General features: G+C 34.2%; 1 protein-coding gene across 3 annotated transcripts in view; it reads left to right on the top strand.

Moving 5' to 3' along the window:
• Als2 (Amyotrophic lateral sclerosis 2) overlaps nt 1-4602 on the top strand; it is a 90089-nt gene extending 85487 nt beyond the window's left edge. For all 3 annotated transcript variants that reach the window (XM_068393982.1, XM_068393984.1, XM_068393983.1), the window contains exon 25: nt 577-4602. The gene's annotated coding sequence lies outside the window, so the exon portion shown is untranslated. The remainder of the gene's footprint in view (nt 1-576) is intronic.
• Nucleotides 4603-9722: the final 5120 nt, after the last annotated feature.

Genomic DNA, 9722 nt, shown 5'->3' on the forward strand with positions numbered 1-9722 from the left:
ACCACAGTTAGAATCGGGTCAATGTCCATGCCAGATGTAGGATTTCCACCCACCTAAGAGTGAGTCATCCTCATAAATAATGGAAGGTTTGTTAGTAGGGGAACTAATGACAAATTTAGAGATAATTTGTATTTTTCCATAACTAATACAAACCTTGAGTTATTTATATAAATTGGCCTGCCATCACCTGTCCCCCAGAAGTCCTGCCTGCAATCAAAAGTGATGTCTCACTGCTGTGAGAGTATGTATAGAGGCGGCTGGGTACCCCCATACCCAGCCACTTCCTGCCTAACCGCTTGGGTTAGGCAGGGTTGGCACCTCGCAATTAAAGTCTAATGGCTACCTTCCAGCTACGCTGAAAAATAATTCACATAAATAACTCCAGGTTTGTATTAGGGAAAAATACAAATTATCTCCGAATGTGTCATTTTTATTGATTCTAGTTTTTTAAAGATTTAAAGTTTTGAAAAGTACGAATAAAATCATTTTTAGAAACGGTATTTCGGATGTCAAACAAACCCCATATAAACTATACTAATCAATATTCTAATATCAAGTTCTATCTTATTCTTTCAGAATGAAAAATGGTGAGTCAATTTTGAAAGTTTGAAAGAGATACTCCAAACCAAAACTTTCAAAGTTTGTGATAGAGGATCAAAATTTGGTAAAAATGCTTTACACTTAATCCTGTGATGCTGTAGAGGCTTTCTTGAACAGCATATGTATGTGACTTATGAAGTGTTATACGGAAAAAGGTGTTTTCCATATGGAGTACATTACTTTGTGCAGGTGGGTTCATCAATTGTGTAGCAGAAATTGAGAGTATGTAAGCAGATGTAGTCATGTCTTTAGTTCAAGTAGAATAAAGTATTTTGTATATTATAAAACTGCTGTTCTTGCCAGTTTCGCAAGTCATTGCTGAAAAGTGAGGAAAGTTCACTTGTCACTTCTCTACCTAGTGTCTTACTCCGAGGAGTAGGCACATACCGTACTCACGTTGAAAAAGCAGTCTTTTTGGGGTTTGCTGTTGGTCCCAAATGATCGATGGAATATTTATGATTACAGGAACCTGTCGGTGGATTTTCTAAACATTCATTTCTTTCTTAATTTCGTAATGATTGAATTTTGAGGATATTTGGAAGTACTGTATTGGGGTATATTTCTATTTTAAAGTGTGAGCACAAAGTAGAAAAGATAGTTTACCATTATATTATTCTTGATAATACCTGTTTTAGTAAACAAAAATTTAACTTTTTTTATGTAGGTTTTCCTCAAAATTTTTTTTATTTCTTTGGTCTTCTCTCATTTCTCTATAATCGGTTTATTTAATGTATGCAGGTTTCCCCCAAAATATTTCATCATTTCTGTTGGTCTTCTCCCATTCCTTTATGTTCCATTTTTTTCTTCCTGTATAAATTGATTAGTTATCTTTAGACCAGTAATTGAAGAATTTGCAGGAAAGATCTGGCCAAGCCATGCATTTTTGAAATAGATTTAGATGAATCAGTTTTGGTATAGATGTAAGATTTTTTTTTTTTTTTAAAGTTTACAGGGGCAACTGCATGATAAAGCATCAGTTACCAGACATAGTGAACTGTTGTCACCTGGACCTAATTCTTGTTTACTGAATTTAGCCAAAGTTTATTAACTGTTTTATTGACATATGTGGATAATATGGGCAAATTCTATTGAACAGAGATAAAAACTATGGTTTGTCAAATTGAAAATATCTTTTTAATATGGTGGCCAAATCTTCATTAATAAATGATATTTTTACACTTTTTTGGTTTATGTTCTTGAGTGAATTAAGCCTCTTATTTTACACAAGGCTTAAAACTGTTACCTCTAGCTGTTGGTAGAACATCCAAGTAGCTAATAAAAGACTGGAGTTACATGCTTCATCTTTTGTATTTGTCCAATTTTCAACCGACAACGAATAAACCTTTAAAACAAATCCCTCTGTTAACCTTTTAACAATCATCCTAATTTTTCATTTATCCAGTTACTGAGCTTTCGAAGTTTCGATTTATTAGACAAGATCATCTATTAAACGCAAACGCTTTATTTGCCATCCCCATATGAATTAAATATGTCAGCTCTGATTTGGTTAAACTCGTTATATAATTATAATAGCAATTATTATCACCCTAACGCCTTGTTTGTTTATGACTCTAGGGAAGTTCTAGGAATGATTTTTTTTAAAGGAGGTTCTGTAGTAATATTGATATAAGCTTCAAGATCATATTTGTGGCTGCATAAAAGAGGATCAACTGTCAGAGAGGTAATTTATATGGAAAAATGCAGGCAACAACCTCTGAAAAGCAAACCGGAGCCAAATGGGAATTCAGGCAGAAATTGAACTGAACAGAATGGAGAAGGGAACTCATAAGGTGCCTATCCTTGTAAAGGGTGTAACGTAATTTACAATTGTGGATGATGATGACAGATTGTTGGCAATTGATGTAAAGGAAAAGATAGCAGATTGAAAGAACCATATCTCTTGCAAGGATCATCGCCCAGTCGCCAGCAGAATCTGTGTGTATTTCCTTTCCTCTTGAGATGTTCTCCGATACATCCATAATACCTAGAAAACTTGTGTATTGAGCAGGCAGAAGAAATGAAGGATTCAATGAAACTGACGGAATTTCTGCTAATATCGTTTGTCTGAAGCCTTCCTGTAATACAGTGAAACAAATAGAAGTATTTTTGATCACTCGTCAGCGCCGATACCCTCCATACTTGCCTGTATATTCGAGGATGTCTTTTAATCAATGCTTCTTGTCTGAGTGTGGCTGTCTGAATAGCATGACTGCACTGGCCCAGAATACTGATGCTTATTTTTACCGTCAGTTAGTAATGCTTATTTCGGGTGAGAGATTTGCTAAAATAAACAATGAATTAAGAGTAGGTCAGTGTGTGAAGTGTTGTATAATCAGCTATATATTTACCTTGATGTCTCAGAAGATAATCATCTGGGATTTGTTTTATTTTTGGATTACTGATAACCAAGTTGGTGACTTTAAAAGTAGAGGCAATGGAAATCTCGTTGCTGTTGTATGCTGTCTTAAAATGAAGTATGAAGGGGCTGCTGGCCTTAACAGAAATTCGGAATGGATATGCAAGCAATGTATTATTGAAATAATCGTTGTAGTACTGGTTCTTTTTGGTGGGATATACTAATCCCCTGTACGTGTCCTACCGCGTTATTTGAGAGGTACGTGTTTCTTAGAAAATATAAACAAAATGTGCAGCTGGAACAGGTAGTTATAATTGGGTAATGTTTCTTAAAATGTAATGTCTCTGTTGCTGTTATATTGAAGGGGTTAATAAAGTAAGTTCATAAGCCATAGAAAATTGAGGTGATTGATAATGTCTGGTTCTTAACTGCCTCAGTGTGGGAAGACTTGCCTATTTACTGGTCGTAAGTTTAGCAAAATGTTTTAATTCTTCTGATCATTATTTGGAATCTATATCATATGTTTCTTATAGTTTTTCTACACTACAAAAAATATTTGTTGAGTTTGCTAAGCTATTTTCTTAAATGTAAGCACAAGAATGATTAATCTGGAATGGCATAGAGATGGTTTGCTCTTGCCGTGATGTACAGATGCTTTTATCAAGGAGAGGAGTTAGTTTTAAAGGATTGTTTGCTGTGTAATTCATTGTAACCAAAAGATATAGATGTGATATTGATTTTTTATAATTTTTTGTTAAGCTGAATTTGAGTTTGTTGCTAGGGTAGTGAATTTGAGGTACTAATGTACATGCTCTTCAGCATGTCTTGTTTCTTAAAGTACGTAAAATTGTGGCGTTCCAATCTTTTCTATTACTTGCACAGTTTATCTCCTTTGTTTATATAATTTCTCTTTCTTTTTGTGTTAGGAGGTCAAATGATAACATAGTGTACAGTTGTGTTATAAATATTAAGTTCAATTGGGAGACATCTCTCCAATTGATATGTTCAGTCAAATTTGACTCGTGCCAGTATGCAAGTAGGTGGCCATCCACCAATACCAGGTAATGTTGGCAGGACCCTCTGTAGTCGTATTTTGTCTTTTATCAAAGCCTTAGATATTTTGAACCAAAATCAGTTCATAACTGCTCATGACTGATACATGTCTGAGATAAAGAAAATAAATGAGTTATTGTATTGTTTCTTGCTTTGCGCCAATTTTTCTGCGTGTGATTCAAGAACTATACAATAAAGTGCATGATATTTAAGTCTAGTGAGAAGACTATTGGCATAAACTAGATTATTTTTATGAAATCACCACTGCTGTGTTCGTAACCTTTGTAATAACATTACTTTATGTTTTTCAAAGGGGCTCTGTGTAAATGATATCACTTATTTATACAGTATGGTGCTGTTAGATTTCAGCCAACCTATGATGGAAGTAGGATTATGAGTTTAGCCATTTTTTTAAATAATTTCTATTACTCCCTTTACCTCAGCTCCTAATCACAGGAGAGTGAAATGGAAAAGGCAAAGTTAGTTTCATTGAATTGTAAAACTATTGGTTTGATGTTAATGCAGTTTATGAATAAGCTGTGAAGTGTGGGAATGATAATACGTAGTTTAACTTTTACTGCACTGGGAGCATTCTAAAATTCAGTACACTGACGTGCACTTGGTGTTTCTGTTAAACTTAAAAGAGGCATTCATTTACTTTATGTAAGGAAGTAAGTCTGAAAAATTAAATTTTTGCAAGATGATGATAGGATGAGTAGGAAATAAGAGACCTGTTTTGTTTTTGCTGTCATTGCTAGAATTAGGAGATACATGATTGTATAAATGTAATAGAAATACCTTCATTTCACTGGGCAGTTTGGTAAGACGCACCGTGCAATTTGGTGCTTGAAATTGGAAGAGCTTTGGGATTTTAGTTTTTCAATGGGTGTTTTATTTGTTTTAGCAGTATTGAGTATTATATGTATTGTTTTCCTATGATCCCTGGCTGTTCTTGTTTTCATTACTTTGAGTTGGTGTAGTTGTTTTATTATATTACCAGAGGTGTCTCAAGGAGACATTGCTGTTTACTCCAGAACAAAGATTTGGAAATTCATGGGATAGTTAAAATGTGTTGATACTGTAGTTAAAATAGGGGTAATTACTATGCAAATAAGATACACAGATGAATTACAACCTGTATTATATTTCAGCTTTAATGAATATACAATGAAGATTTTTATTTTCATAAATTCCAGTATTCAAGGGAACATTTGTTGTAGGTCTACTTAATTTCTATTAGTTCTTACTTACACTATCTGCAAGATAGGGTCTCTGGTAATACTGAACTAGGTTCTAAGTTTCTGCTGATCTAATAACAAATATTAAATTGACCATACTCTTAGAAACTGTTTTAGGGAATTTCACAAATACATTGTCACTATGTTTACCTGTCTTGAGAAGATCGAGTAACTAGCAAGAATGATTGATCAGAATTATTTGTGTGCATTTGAGGGATGTGGAAGCATTTCAAAACCACTGTAACAAGCAATGCCTTTCATCTTGTTTTCTCATGTTTGAAATTCAAGGATTTGTTGTTTTTAGGAATAAGGTATTTTAGATCGACTGACTTCAGATTCCCTTTGTATGTTTTAATGTGGGCTGAAATTTCACTTAAAAAAAATATTTATGTTGGATGTTTGTTGAAATTTGAGACGGTATTTTAATTAGATTTATGGTTTTTGAACTCATGCAATTGAGCTTAAGCTTGTTATTGTGTAAGATTAAGTTTTTTTTTTTGTAGGTATGATAAAAATATTTGTTTGTTTGTTTGTACAAGGGTTTTCCTGGTGTCAGACAAATTGTTGTAGATGAAATTAATTGAAACTTATAGAGAGAGAATTGTTTGCATACCATATGCATCATGAGAAGAATTGAAAGGGTGAGAAATATGGAGACAAAGTATTCACTTAGAAGACACATCAAGAAGGTTAACTTTATTTAAAGGGTGCTTTGCATACAGCAGTTGGTAAAATATTATCTAACAATTAATGGAGAATCTACATATGATAAGTGGTCAAAGGTAGAATATATTTTGAAATCTACAAAGCTAAATAATTTTGAAGAATCTTGGTGTTTTTTTGGGCACTATTAAGTGCATTGATTTTTTAGGGAAAACTCATTTAGAGAAATACTGTTGATAGTCATAGGTTTTTGGGCATTGAATCAGATACTGATTTTATAAAATGGGATCCTATGCTCTATTTAATTACTGAATCTAACAAACTTAAAATGAATTATTATTTCTCTCTGATTTTAGAATGGGCTTTTCTTATACTTATAATGAACAGCTTTAGGTCTTTTTTGTCCAAGTTGTTCATTTACTAATTTTTATTCAAACCATTGCTCAATTTGTGTGTTAGTTGGTGAATTAAAATGTTGCACTTCGATTGGGGTAATTATCTTTTGGTGCATTTGTTTAGACGGTTACATTTCAACAGAAGTGCTGATAAAATGATCTCATGCAAAGGAAAAGAGAAGAGCCAAAATTGATGAAAATACATAATTACAAAACTGATGACTAAGACCCAGGACAGTTGCTTAATATTTCCACTGATAAAGTAAATGGGATGTGGTTTAAGCATGACTTGAAATGTTGATAACTTTCTACTTAAAAAGAGTTGCTGGATTAAGTTGTTCTCAGCAATATCGAAAGGTTCAGTTTTATCTAAGTCAGTAACTGTGGTACTAGAGTTTTTTAGTTCATTTACTTTGTGATGCCTTTTACCAAAGTTCGACTACTTTACCTAATGCATTTAAGCCTCTGGTTGTCCTAGTCGGGATAAAATAGCTGTCAGGATCGGGACTTGCGTACTGTTGTATGGTGAGCAATGACGTCGCATGTCAGCCTACTTATGCTTTCATATCCTAGTGTAACTCACAAAGGAATAGAGATAGAAAGAAACTGAAAATAGCATTAGAAAGCGGAATAAATTTTCTATAAAGCTTTGTGAATGGATGGCGCACCAAGTGTCATATCATGTCCTCAATTTCTCGTCCATCTAATCGCGACTTCTCTCACTTCCTTTATATGAGAACAGATCTTTTTAACTAACTCAAATATAAGAGTTTGAGACAGGCATTATTTTGGTTACATTTCTATAGAATAATTTTGATTTAAATTTGTGGGTTGATGTGGGTTATTTTCATCCAAAAGATAAGTACCAAATGTGTATGTGTATTTTGGCATCCATCCACAGATGCACGGAATATATTTTGCAATGGGAATCATTGCTCATGTTGGTGACTTTCCTCGTATTTAATATTTTGGTGCTTCTGTCTAGCCTAGGATATTTCCGTTGCATAACATTTGGTTGAGAACTTGGAAATTTTTGTTACATAACATTTGGTTGAGTAGGAACGTGGAAATTTGTGTAACATTCCCCAATTTCTTTTTCTGTTTTGTGATAATTGCTGAATTGTTTAAGGTAGATATTATTATGGTTTGCTGATTGACATGTGGGAAAAAATGGCAAACATTATTTATTCAGCTTTGTTACCTATGCTATCTCATTTTGTGATGATTATTTAGTGTGATTTAGATATTAATTTTTTTCTGGTAAAGCCGTTTCTTTTTAGAGAAAATCAGTTCTTTCTTTGTTATAGCATTTAAATGTTTATGTATGTTAGATTGTATGTGACCTGTAATGTGCAATGCTTGTTTATTGATACAGTAGTTGCAAAATTTACATCTCTGGCTGGGTTTTTAGCGATGGATTTTTTACTTTATATTTTTCACGATTTCTTGCATGACTAATGTGTTTGAGTGAGGCGCCTTTTTCATTTCTGTTGTTCGTGAGTGTTTTGTAATTTATTCCCTCATATTTGCTCATTTTATGAGGGTTTGGATAGCACTTTTAATGTTAGACAACTTTCTTGAATTTTAATTTCATGGCTTGCTGTTCTACCATAGGTTACATAGCAGTTCATGTCAGTATGCATTGCTATTGTTGTTTGTTAATGTGTCTTCCTTGTTTCCTTGTTCAGAGGAAAGGTAGTAAACTGTTGAACTTTATCGTACTAATAATTTTTGGCATCAATGATTGAGCTCTTTGCCGAAAAAGGGAGCCAGCCTTCTGTTTGGCTATTGGTTGTTTTAGCAGCATTAAGGTTATGTTATATGATAAATGTTATTAAATATGGTTTGATTAATGTTCAAGATGATATCTCATTTGCCACATTGTATGAAGAGGATAATTTTTTTAAATGTATACATAATTTTTCTTATCAATTCAATATGTAGTTTACATCTTCACGTGGTTTGTGGTTATTTGCTAATGACATGCCGTAATCAGAGACACATTAACAGGTCTTGAAAAGAAATGTTATAGCAGCATTAGATGTCTACATAAGTAACGGTTTTAGAAATTTCATCTTGGAACCATGCATTGGAGATTGCCTATTTTTTAATTTTTCCAAATACAGTAGCGTGATTTGACTTGGCCAGGAGAGGCTTTACGCTTTGCAGGGCTTGGAAGCCGTCCTCACTGGAACCAGACCTTATTTCTGAGGTGTTTATAAAAAAATGCTGATATTTGTGTTAGTTAGACCAGAGTGTCTTAGATCAGTAGAGATTGCTGTAGAGAAGAGAGCTGTCCTTAGTTTAGAATCTGTAGAATTTGTAGGCCATGTGGCAAACAAGCTGGTATCCCCTCGTCTTTGCTTTAGGCATCACTTATTTTGTGATTGTATGTAATCACAACAGAACTCAGACAATCATCAGATAAGATTCATGCCTTAAGACATCTGATCCCAGGGAGTAAAACATATCAACCCTGGTTAGTACAGATTACAAATTTATTTGTTTATTGATTTTTTACCAAGTAAAAAAGCTCTGAACTTGATGTACGTATAGTGATCGTATGTACTGTATATACTGAAGTCATTATTGTTCAATAGACAACCAGATTTATTTGATGCACTTTATTTTTGAGGGACATAGTAGCTAGAGCTTTCACCATTCAGGTCCCTGTTCAAATGGAAGACGACCAAGTTAGATCTCCGTTTGGTTGATACGTGGAGTGAAATGCTTAGATAAGACGTAGACTTAGCTCTTATTTTGTTAGGAGTAGCGTTCTTTTATTTCACCCACCAGTTCAAATCAAGCACAAAGCAATTTATGCTTCTCCGAGCAGCTGTTGTTAGGTCTGTCAACTAACTAGCTTTCTACCCAAGAAGGGATGGGTTGTTATGGCCTGATTGGTAACGTCTGTGCCTGGTGTTTGCCAGTCGGGGGTTAGAGTCCTGCTCAGACTCGTTAGTGCCATTAGTGTCTGCAACTTTACCATCCTTGTGAGCTAGGGTTGGGTAGTTTTGGGGAGCTCATAGGTCTATCTGCTGAGTCATCAGCAGCCATTGCCTGGCCCTCCCTGGTCCAAGCTTGGGTGGAGAGGGGCTTGTGCTAGAAGCTGACATATGGTCAGTCTCTAGGGCATTTTCACTGTCCCTTGCCTCGCCTCTGCCATTCATGAGGGACCTTTAAAAAGGAACAATATGTTTACCTGTTTATTCAAGATTACTGATACATCTTGTTTGGTACTCATGATTTCTTCATTCTATTTGCATTTTGTGCAATACTTTTCATATCATAATTCATATCATATTCTTGTATTGAATAGTGTGTGTTTTGTATGTTATATATTTGGCTTTTGAGGTCACCTTTTTTATGTACATAGGACGTGAAAGATTAGTCGTATACAGTATATGTAAATTGCTT

Source organism: Palaemon carinicauda, chromosome 19 (genome assembly GCF_036898095.1).
Source record: "Palaemon carinicauda isolate YSFRI2023 chromosome 19, ASM3689809v2, whole genome shotgun sequence".
In the NCBI taxonomy this organism is placed as follows: domain Eukaryota; kingdom Metazoa; phylum Arthropoda; class Malacostraca; order Decapoda; family Palaemonidae; genus Palaemon; species Palaemon carinicauda.